We start from the raw sequence: 11,729 nt of genomic DNA on the forward strand, positions 1-11,729 counted from the left end.
ATACACAAATATTAATAGCTTGGATGAATCTCCAGGGAATTATGCTGAGTGAAATAAGCCTCTAAAATGTTATATACCATGAGATTTCATTCGTATAGCATTGTAGAAAACATAAAATTGTAGAAATGAAAAATAGATTAGTGGTTGTCAGGGGTTAGGGATGGTGGATGGGAGGAGAGTGAGTATTACTAAAAATGAGTAGCACAAGGGATGGCACTGTGGTGATGGAAATGGTCTGTACCATTTTTTTTTTTTTAATTCCAAGATTGAGTCTCACTTTGTCACCCAGGCTGGAATGCAGTGGCAGGATCTCTCGGCTCACTGCAACCTCTGCCTCCCAGGTTTGAGCCATTCACCTGTCTCACACTCCCATGGATCTGGGTATACAGGCACGTGCCACCACGCCTGGCTAATTTTTGTATTTTTAGTAGAGAGGGGGTTTCACCATCTTGACAGGCTGGTCTCGAACTCCTGACCTCAAGTGATCTGCCTACCTTGGCCTACCAATGCGCTGGGATTACAGGCGTGAACCACTGCACCTGGCCATGTTCTGTATCTTTTTTTTTTTTCCTGAAATATAAGCCTTATTTTAAATTTAAAGAAATATTAAAAATAAACTTTTTTTACAAATTATAATCAAGCACTCAAAACAATTTAGGAATTTTAATCACTAATTCTTAATTCAAAATAATGACAACCATAGAATACATTCTGGTGTTGGCCAATATGAAGTTTACTTAATATTAGTATTTTACATATGACTAACCATTCGCCCTTCCTAAAATTCAATGATAGCAGTGATTTGACTTTACAAGATGAAGCCTTTTATGCAATACCCCAGAGATAACTTTTTCAAATACAAAACATTTATACCAGCAAGGAAATTATAAAAACATATATAAAGTATACTGAAGGACGTGATTTAAAGGCTCTTCTGTATACATAGATATGTTTTACCTTAGAAAGTACAGATGCACATCAAAACACTTTCACTGAATATAGATGCCACTACATTCTCTTACTTACGTTACGAAGCAAAAGGCAGGTTCATAAACGTTGTTCTATTGTGTATCAACTGAAAAAAATGGATATTCCACACAAAGGCTTTCAAGACACATGGGAGTGGAATGTGCCTACATTTAGAGCAGAGCTTTTACAGGACCACCTGTCTCCAGCCGGCTCCCAGGGACCACTGAAAACAGCTGCTACCCTCAGAAAGACAAGATGGTCTTGTTAATGATTTCACTGGACTCTCGAATCTCATCCTCCTTGATCACCAGTGGAGGCGCAAACCTGATGATGTCACCATGGGTTGGCTTGGCCAGAAGTCCATTATCTCGAGTCTTAGAATCACCTTCCAAGCATCACGATCTTTGGTTTCTTTAGTAACAATAGCGTTTAATACTTCTTTTCCTCACTGGGCATGGTGGCTCACGCCTGTAATCCCAGCATTTTGGAAGGCCTAGGCAGGTGGATCCATTGTTTTCTTAGTTGGACATGATCCTGGCATTTAGTGAGTACCTATTACTTAATCTAACATAACACAACTTTAATATTTCATCTCCATATGGTAAGAGCAAGAGAAAAAAACATTTCAAATTACATGAAAAGTTCACTTATAAACATGTATCTCACAGTTACCTCATTTGTTCATTTTAACTATTATACCTAGATTACTTATGAAAACTGACATATTAAACAAAGCCAGTCGGCCGGGGTCGGTGGCTCACGCCTGTAATCCCAGCACTTAGGGAGGCCAAGAAGGGCAGATCACTTGAGGTCAGGAGTTCAAGACCAGCCTGGCCAACAAGGTGAAACCCCATCTCTACTAAAAATACAAAAATTATCCAGGCATGGGGGCGCACGCCTAGAGTCCCAGCTACTTGGGAGGCTGAGACAGGACAATCTCTTGAACCTGGGAGGCAGAGGCTGCAGCGAGCCGAGATAGCACCACTGCACTCCAGCCTGGGCGACAGAGGGAGACTCTGCTCTAAATAAATAAATAAATAAATAAATAAATAAATAAATAAAGCTAGTCATTTGGAGTTATTTTCCTATTAAAACATTTTTATAGCCTGTAAATGTCAGGTATCCACCTGAGCAAAAACCTTAAATATATGAGTATTTTGCCAATAACTCAGAAAATACAGCTGTTTTATTACACCCACAATATTAAATTAGTCTTACTTATCAAAGAATTGCACATAAAAGACCATTCTGTTTTTAGGTTAGGTTTATGTTTCATAACCTTAAAACATCCAACAGAGACAAATATAGAACCAGTAAACCCAGCCAAAAATGTGTGGTCACAATTTTGAAAACATTTCTCATTTTATTTTACCAACAATTTTAAAACCAGCTTATTTTTCAACTACTTAATTAAGTTGCATGAACTAAATGCGTTTTAGTTAATTACTGTATATTTATATGAGTACCTAGTTAAGCCAATCTGAATAGGATTCTTTAAATAATTGTTTGCCAACGATTCCAGATTTTACCATGTAGACACATTTAACATAACACATGTACATACGTATGAATACGCCCAAACACAGATACGTACATAAACAAAGATAACTTTCATTTTAGAATTTTGATTATGGGACAGTAAAACATACAAACTCACCAATTTATAAAAGACGTTGGATCTAAATTATATTTCTGACAAAATGGAAGAAGGCTAAACTTTATTTAAGATTTTTCTCCTCAATAGGTAATCTTATGAAGGTGGTGACCCAAATTTTGGGTAAAGCAGTTTGAGTCAGTTACCAACATGTTGAATTAGACAAAGAATTGTTAACTGTAAAAATGTGACTGAATTATGTGAGAAGGCCCAAAAGATAAGTGGTATTCCAATAAGCTTTGTATAGTGTTCTCTTGGTCTCAATTCCTCATCCTTGAAGATAAGAGTGTTGTCTTCCCTTTTAGTATAGGAAGGAGATCTTTTACATGGGAATTTCATCTTTTGCTTTTAAGAAACACTACAAAGGTCAGTGATTTTATTTTATTTGTATCTGATGTCTTTCAACTGTCTTTATTTTAATAGTCAGTATGCCAGAGTAGCTGAGGAGTTTTGGAAAAAGAGTTTTGCTTAAAGAAGGATAAAGAGGAAGAGGTAAACAAAGGAGAGGGGAAGGCTTTGGAGAAGAAAATCTCAGCTAGCTTTAGACAGTATCTTGCAGTGAGGCAGCCTTTGAGTCTTGAATGTGTTCTGGAGCCTCAAGATACCAACTGAGATAGGAGTCCCATTTGGACTGTATTATTTTAGTTCAGTTTGAGGAAAACAGACTGCGTGAATGATCCCCATAATGTTGGCACATATTACCAGCTGGCATCCCAGAAAGAGAGAACTATGTTGGCATGCCTTTGAACTTTGAGAGCCTGTGTGTAAATAAATTAATCTAGGTGATTCGGTTTAATGCCTAATACACAAAAGCCAAATTAAACTCTAAGCATGCAAACGATTCAGAAAATAAAGTACAAACTTACCAGGAAGCATGAGAAGCCTTCCCTAACAGAAAAATCTCTGTAACCAGGCCTCATAACCGGAGGGAGAAAATCCCTCTTAAACAGGCCGTCTCTGGCTGGGTGTAGTGGCTCACGCTTGTAATCCCAGCACTTTGGGAGGCCGAGGCAGGCAGATCACTTGAGCTCAGGACTTCAAGACCAGCCTGGCTAACAGGGTGAAACCACATGTCTACTAAAAAACACAAAAATTATCCAGGCGTAGTGGCGCACACCTGTAATCCCAGTTACTCGGGAGGACGATGCACGAGAATCACTTGAGCCTGGGAGGTGAAGGTTGCAGTGAGCCCAGATCACACCACTGCACTGCAGCCTGGGCGACAGAGCGAAACACTGTCTCAAAAAAAGAAGAAAAGAGAAAGACAAGATAAAAAAGACAAGACAAGAAAAGAAAGGAAAAGAAAAGAGGAGGTTTCATAACCAGGAGAGAGAGAAAGACCCTTCCTAACAAATTCCCAAATAAAACTGAACTCAACTCCTCAGCAAATGGCAGTTTGATCCAAGAAAGACTCACCAGGGGGGAAAGAGGCAACCAGAAAAGCAAAAGCTCAAGGGGACCAAGTACGCAGACCTCACACCATAGTTCCAGAGGTCATTGATATCTCCAAGGTGAGTCAGCTTCGGACCCCACTTCTGACACCACAAATATCAAAGTCAAAACCTATGGAGACGAGTCTCTTTTTTTAACTACAATATTAAGGATGTTACATTATGTTTTTGTTTTTGTTTTTTGTTTTGAGACCGGGTCTCACTCTGTCGCCCACCCCGGAGTGCAGTGGCACAATCTCGGCTCACTGCAACCTCTGCCTCCCCGACTCAGCCTCTGGAATAGCTGGGATTACAGGCATGCACCACCACATCCAGCTAATTTTTGTATTTTTTTGTGGTGACAGGGTTTCACCACGTTGTCCAGGCAGGTCACGAACCCCTGGGCTCAAGCGATCCACCGGCCTCAGCCTCCCACAGGGCTGGGATTACAGGGTGAGCCACCACGCCAGGCCATGAATCTCTAAACATTTTACCTGAGAATCACAGAATTGTGATCTGAGGCATACACCCAAACTGGCTGGTCTTTGGTATGTCCAAAGAAGAAAGAGAAAGTTGAGAGTTTTATTAGAAACAGAAATGTTACCTATAGTTTTTAAAGCAAGTCCATTGGCACCAGAGAAGCTTTCAGGAGCTGGAAGCTCTGATTGGTGAGTGTGGACAATAGGTAAAACAAGCCTTAGAGTCATTGCAGGTTGTTTCAGCAGTTACTAGGTAAAAGTGCTCTTAGGGTGGCAGCAGGCCATTTCAGCCACCAGCCTTGTGGAAAATTCAATTCTTAGAGCAGGTGCAATGTGCCCTGAGTGCTTTTTCCCCTGGCCACACAACTCTGACATAGTTGTGTATGTCAAGAATGAGTCAATTCAGGTGGGTTGCGGTGGAGCACGCCTGTAATCACAGCACTTTGGGAGGCCAAGGCGGACAGATGGCTTGAGGTCAGGAGTTTGAGACCAGCCTGGTCAACATGGCAAAACCCTGTCTCCGGTAAAAATACAAAATTAGTCGGGTGTGGTGGCACGTGGCTGTAGTCCCAGCTACTCGGGAGGCTGAGGCGGGAGAATCGCTTCAACCCAGGAAGCTGAGGTTTCAGTGAGCCGAGATCACGCATGGCACTCCAGCCTGGGTGACACAGCGAGACTTCATCTAAAAAAAACAAAAAACAAAAAAAAAACAAAACACAAAACAAAACAAACAAAAAAAACAACTAAGAGTGACTCACTTCACATAATCAACTTTCACAATGTTTAAAGCAGAGTCCTGTTTAGCAATGCACAAAAATTCTCCTTTGTGACCCATTCATTTTACTGCTGTTGGCTTTCTTGCTTTTGCTTTCAGACAGAGACACTCTCCTTTGACCAAACTTGAATCGGGCTCCTCTGAGTCCTGTTTCTGACTAGGTCCCAACCTCGGGCTCTGTCCTTCATCCAGGGACTCTGCCCATTTAGCCTGTTTCAGCAAAAATCCTGTCAAGTCAGTTTAGCCAGAATTCCCCTGCACCTGAGGTTTCCTCCAAGTAATTTCCCATCTTCTGACCCCCCGACCCTACTCCTTGACTACAAATCCCCACTTGTCCTTGTGGAGTTGAAGTCGATCCCAATATCACTCTCCCACCGCAAGACCCCATTACGGTGGTCCCTGTACCTATCACAGGAGTCCCCCCTCTGAGTAAAATCGTCCTTACGATCTTTTTTTTTTTTTTTTTCAGAGACAAAGTCTCACTCTGTAACTCAGGCTGGAGTGCAGTGACCCAATCCTAGCTCACTGCAGCCTCAAACTCCAGGGCCCAAGCAATCTTCCTGCCCCAGCCTCCCGAATAGCTGGGACTACAGGTACGCACCACCAAATCCAGCCATATATATATATATATATATATATATATATATATTTTTTTTTTTTTTTAATTCTCTACAGACCCAGGAACTTGATATGCCCGTCTAATTTTTGAATTTTTTGTAGAGACGGCGTTTTGCCATGTTGCCCAGGCTGGTCTTGAACTCCCGGGCTCAATCAATCCTCTTGCCTCAGGCTCCCAAAGTGCTGGGATTACAGGCACGAGCCACTGCAGCTGGCCCTTCCTTACAGTCTCTAATAAGTGCAGTAAATACTTGTTTGCTTTAACATTTCCCTGTGTCTTCAATCTCCTGAAGTCATGTGGCTGACATTGTCTTTACTCCACCCGGTATAAAAATTCCTTTCTTTCGTCGGGTGCAGTGGCTTACGCCTGTAATCCCAGCGCTTTGGGAGGCCGAGGCAGGCAGATAACCTGAGGTCAGGAGTTCCAGACCAGCTTGGCCAACATGGCAAGACCCCATCTCTACTAAAAGTACAAAAATTAGCCGAGTGTGGTGGTGTGCGCCTGTAGCCCCAGCTACTCAGGAGGCTGAGGCAGGAGATTTGCTTGAACCCAGGAGGCAGAGGTTGCAGTGAGCTGAGATCATGCCACTGCACTCCAGCCTGGGTGAGAAAGCGAGACTCTGTCTCAAAAAAAAATCATTTTTTTCAACAGCTTGGAGTTATTACACCATTGTATCCTTGCCTCCAGTGTGGTATTTGAGAGATCCGGTGTCAGTTTATTTTTCCTCCGTAAGTAACCTGCTATTTCTCTCTGATTGTTTTTAAAATATTTTTTTCTTTGTCTTTCACAATTTTACATTTCACTTTTCCTGTGTGTATGTGTGTACTATAATACCTTTAAACCTTAAGTCATTTTTTTAAATCTGAGGAATTCTCATTGATTACTTATTTAAGTACACTCTCCTTTTTAATAACTGTATTCTCTTCTTATAAGGCTACTATTAGATGTGTTTTGACATTTATTCTTCTATCCTCTCTATTAATTAACTTTTCTTTCATTTACTTCTTCTCTATCCATTACTGATTACTTTTATGAATTCTTTAGACGCATTTCCTCAGCTCAGTAATTGCTTTTTCAACTATATCGGTTTTAACATCCAATCTATTCCGCTGAATTATTTATTTGAGCAGTTAATGTTTTCATATCCAATCTATCCAATAGGTTTTCTATTTACTTATTTATTTATTTATTTATTTATTTATTTATTTATTTATTTGAGACAGAGTCTTCCTCTGTCGCCCAGGTTGGAGCACAGTGGCACGATCTTGGCTCACTGAACCTCTGCCTCCCGAGTCCAAGCAATTCTCCTGCCTCAGCCTCTTGAGTAGCTGGAACCACAGGCATGTGACACTGTGCCAGGCTAATTTTTGAATTTTTAGTAGAGATGGAGTTTCACCTTGTTGGCCAGACTGGTCTCGAACTCCTGAACTCAAGGGATCCACCTGTCTCGGCCTCCCAAAGTGCTGGGATTACAGGCTTGAGCCACTGTGCCTGGCCTTTTTTTTTTTTTTTCTTTTTCCAGAGTTTCACTCTTGTTTCCCAGGCTGGAGTGCAATGGTGTGATCTCACCTCAATGCAACCTCCACCTCCCAGGTTCAAGTGATTCTCCTGCCCCAGCCTCCTGAATAGCTCAGGTTACAGGCGTGCACCACCGCATTCTATCATTCATTAGCATCTGTATCCCTTCCTTGAACACCAAAAAAACTTATCTTTTCTTTCCTGTCCCTGCTCCCGTCTTCCAAGTTTATAATACTGGGAATTTTAGTTCAAGACTGTAATTTTAAAATTTTTCAATCTAAAGCTTACACTTTTCAATAAATTTTACTATTTTTCTGCTCGCCATTGCTTACTGAAATCACCTCCTTCCTCCTAAATTTAGTTTTCCCTTCTCACAGGACTGGATACCAATAATTATTTCTGAAGGGTATATGCGTCATGAATTTTCTGAAATATTTTTCCCCTCATTCTGGATTATTCTGGCTGTATATAGATATCTAGGTTCAACTTTTTTATTGTTTGTTCTTGTTTTGTTTTTTTGAGACAGTGCCTGGCTCTGTCACCCAGGCTGGAATGCAATGGCACAATCTCGGCTCACTGCAATCTCCACCTCCCGGACTCAAGCAATTCTCCTGCCTCAGCCTCCCAAGTAGCTGGGACTACAGGCATGTGGCACCACACCTGGTTACTTGTATTTTTTGTAGAAGTGGGTTTCGCCTTGTTGGCCAGGCTGGTCTCAAACTCCTGAGCTCAAGCGAGCATCCGGTCTTGGCGCCCAAAGTGCTGGGACTACAGGCATGAGCCACTGCGCCTGGCCCAAAGTTATTTTAAATCAGCTCCTTGAAAAACCTCTCCATTGCATTCTCTCTTCTCTTTTTCTCTCTGGGACCTTTCAGGATTTTATCTTTATCCTAGAAATTTTACCCCGAGGGGGTGTGTGTGTGTGTGTGCGCGCTCCTGCGTGCACAGGTGTGTGTGCACATGTGTGTTAATCAGGCTCAGAACTAGGTGGCTCTTTTCAGGTTGAAGATTCATGTCTTTGTTCAACTGGGAAAATTCTAGAACATTATTTCTTCAAGTAGTGCCTTCTCTCCAGTCTTTTTTTTTTTTCATTTTTGAGATGGAATTTTGCTCTGACACCGAGGTTGGAGTGCTGTGGAAGGACCTCAGCTCACTGCAACATCTGTTTCCCGGGTTCAAGTGATTCCCCTGCCTCAGCCTCCCAAGTAGCTGGGATTTCAGGCGCCCACCACCACACTGGGCTAATTTTTGTATTTTTAGTAGACACAGGGTTTCACCATGTTGGACAGGCTGGTCTCGAACTCCTGACCTCAGGTAATCTGCCTGCCTTGGCCTCCCAAAGTGTTGGAATAACAGGCGTGAGCCACCGCGCCCGTCCCAGTCTTTCTATTCTCTACCTCTGGATCTTCTATTGGATGAACGTTGAAAGTTCTTGGATCTCTTCTCCATTTCCTTTATTATTTTCCTTTCGTAATTTCTATTCTGTAATTCTTTTCTGCTATACGATAAAGTAGTGCCATGCCTGAACACATTTTTTCATTTGGTTGTTCCAGTTTCTCTTATTGATATGGAAAAGCTCTGTTACATATTAGAGATGGTTACTGTTAATTTATTGGGGATGCTTCATTTTCCCCAAAATTTGCCTTTTTTTTTTTTTTTTTTTTTTTTTTGAGACGGAGTCTCACTCTATTGCCCAGGATGGAGTGCAGTGGTGCAATCTCGGCTCACTGCAAGCTCCGCCTCCCAGGTTCACGCCATTCTCCTGCCGGGTTCATACCATTCTCCTGCCTCAGCCTCCCGAGTAGCTGGGACTACAGGCACCCACCACCACACCTGGCTAATTTTTTGTACTTTTAGTAGAGACAGGGTTTCACCGTGGTAGCCAGGATGGTCTTGATCTGCTGACCTCGTGATCTGCCCACCTTGGCCTCCCAAAGTACTGAGATTACAGGCATGAGCCACTGTGCCTGGCCTAAAATTTGCCTTTTTAAACAGTTTTTTTATGGTGTCTTTTGACTTAGATGATACTTTACTTTTTATGTCTTTAAATATGTCAGATTCATTGTTTATAGCCTTGGTGTAATATCAGGAAGTGCCTATGCCAACTCAAGATGTCTTACACTGTAATATTTTCCTAAAATTTCATCTAGCTCTTTATGACTTCACGTTTTCACATTTAAGTCTCTGAATTTTTAGAATTTATTATTTTATGTGGTTGAAAGTAAGGATTTAATGTTTATTTTTCCAAATGGATAGACAACAATCCTTTATTATACAATCCTTTATTATACACCCCATCTTTTGCCCACTGTTTGGAAATGCATGCTGAAGTTTGTATATAAATTAGTCTGTTTCTTGACTTTTTATTTTGTTTCACTAATTAATCTATTTCTATGTGTATTCATTTTTGATTGCTGCTGTAACAAATTGTCAACAGCTAAGACAACACTGGGCCCCGTGTCTCACGCCTGTATTCCCAGCACTTTGGGAGGCTGAGAGGGGCAGATCGCTTGAGGTAAGGAGTTTGAGACCAGCCTGGCCAACATGGCGAAACCCTGTCTCTACTAAAAATACAAAAATTAGCCGGGTGTGGTGGCGTGCACCTGAAATCCCAGCTACTCGGGAAGCTGAGACAGGAGAACCGCTTGAACACAGTAGACAGAAGTTGCGGTGAGCCGAGATCACCCCACTGCCCTCCAGCTTGGGCGACAAAAGTGAGACTCCATCTCAAAAAATATTTATATAGCTAAGACAATTTTTGAAAAAGAAGAATAAGGTGGGAGGAATTGCTCTACCATATTTCAATACTTCTTATATAGCTACAGGAATCAAGACTATATACCATTGGGAGAAAAATAGACACATAGATCGCTGTAACAAAATAGAAAACCTAGAAATAGCCCACACTGATTTTTTACCAAGAGACAAAAATAGGGAAAGATCATCTGCTTAACAAATGGTGCTGGGGCAGTTGCAGAGCCATAGGCCAAAAAAAAAATGATAATAATAAGGCCTAGTCTTCATACCTTTATACAAAAAAGTAAGTCAAGTGGATCATAGATTTAAATCTAAAATATAAAACTAAAAAAGGCCGGGCACGGTGGCTCACGCCTGTAATCCCAGCACTTTGGGAGGCCGAGGTGGGCGGATCACGAGGTCAGGAGATCGAGACCATCCTGGCTAACACAGTGAAACCCTGTCTCTACTAAAAATACAAACAAGTTAGCTGGGCGTGGTGGCAGGCGCCTGTAGTCCCACCTACTCGGGAGGCTGAGGCAGGAGAATGGGGTGAACCCGGGAGGTGGAGCTTGCAGTGAGCCGAGATCGTGCCACTGCCCTCCATCCTGGGCAACAGAGCGAGACTGCATCTCAAAAAACAAACAAACAAACAAACAAAACTAAAAACAAAGTTTTACAAGAAAATATAGGAGAAACGTCTGAGATCTAGGGCATAGTGAATGGTTCAAAAAGCATAATACATAAGGAAAAAAATAAATTAGATTTTATCCAATTTAAAACTTTTGCTCTGCAAGAAATCTTGTTAAAAGGATGAAAAAATAGGGTACGATCTGAAAGAAAATGTTTGCAAACCACATATCCAAGAAAGGACTCACATCCAGAATATATAATGGATACGTATAGTACTCTCAAAACTCAACAGTAGGCTGAGCGTGGTGGCTCACGCTTGTAATCCCAGCACTTTGAAAGGTCGAGGTGGACGGAGGGCAGATCCCTTGAGGCCAGGAGTTCAAGACCAGCCTGGGCAACATGGCAAAAAACCCATCTCTACTAAAAATACAAAAATTAGACAAGCATGATGATGCATGCCTGTAATCCCAGCTACTCTGGAGGCTGAGGCACGAGAATCACTTGAACCTCGGAGGTGGAGGTCGGAGCGAGCCAAGATCGTGCCACCGCACTCCAGCCTGGGTAACAGAGCAAGACTCTGTCTCAAGAAAAAAATAATAATAAAAACCTCAATGGTAAAAAATACAAACAAATAATCCAATTAGAAAATCATGAAAAGATATGAACATACATTTCACTGAAGAGGAAATAAGCAAATAAGCACATGAAAAGATGTTCAACACTCATTTGCTTCACTAGATGCAGAATAACACCACGATGAGGTATCACTACACACTTATTACAATAGCTAAAATAAAAGACATAGTGACAACACCAAATGGTGACAAGGATGCAGAGAAACTGGACACCTCATTAAGTGCTGCTGGGAAGGTAAAATCTTACAGCCACTCTGGAAAGCAGTTTGGTAGTTTCTTAT

The sequence above is a fragment of the Pan paniscus genome, chromosome X, assembly GCF_029289425.2.
Source record: "Pan paniscus chromosome X, NHGRI_mPanPan1-v2.0_pri, whole genome shotgun sequence".
Lineage (NCBI taxonomy): Eukaryota > Metazoa > Chordata > Mammalia > Primates > Hominidae > Pan > Pan paniscus.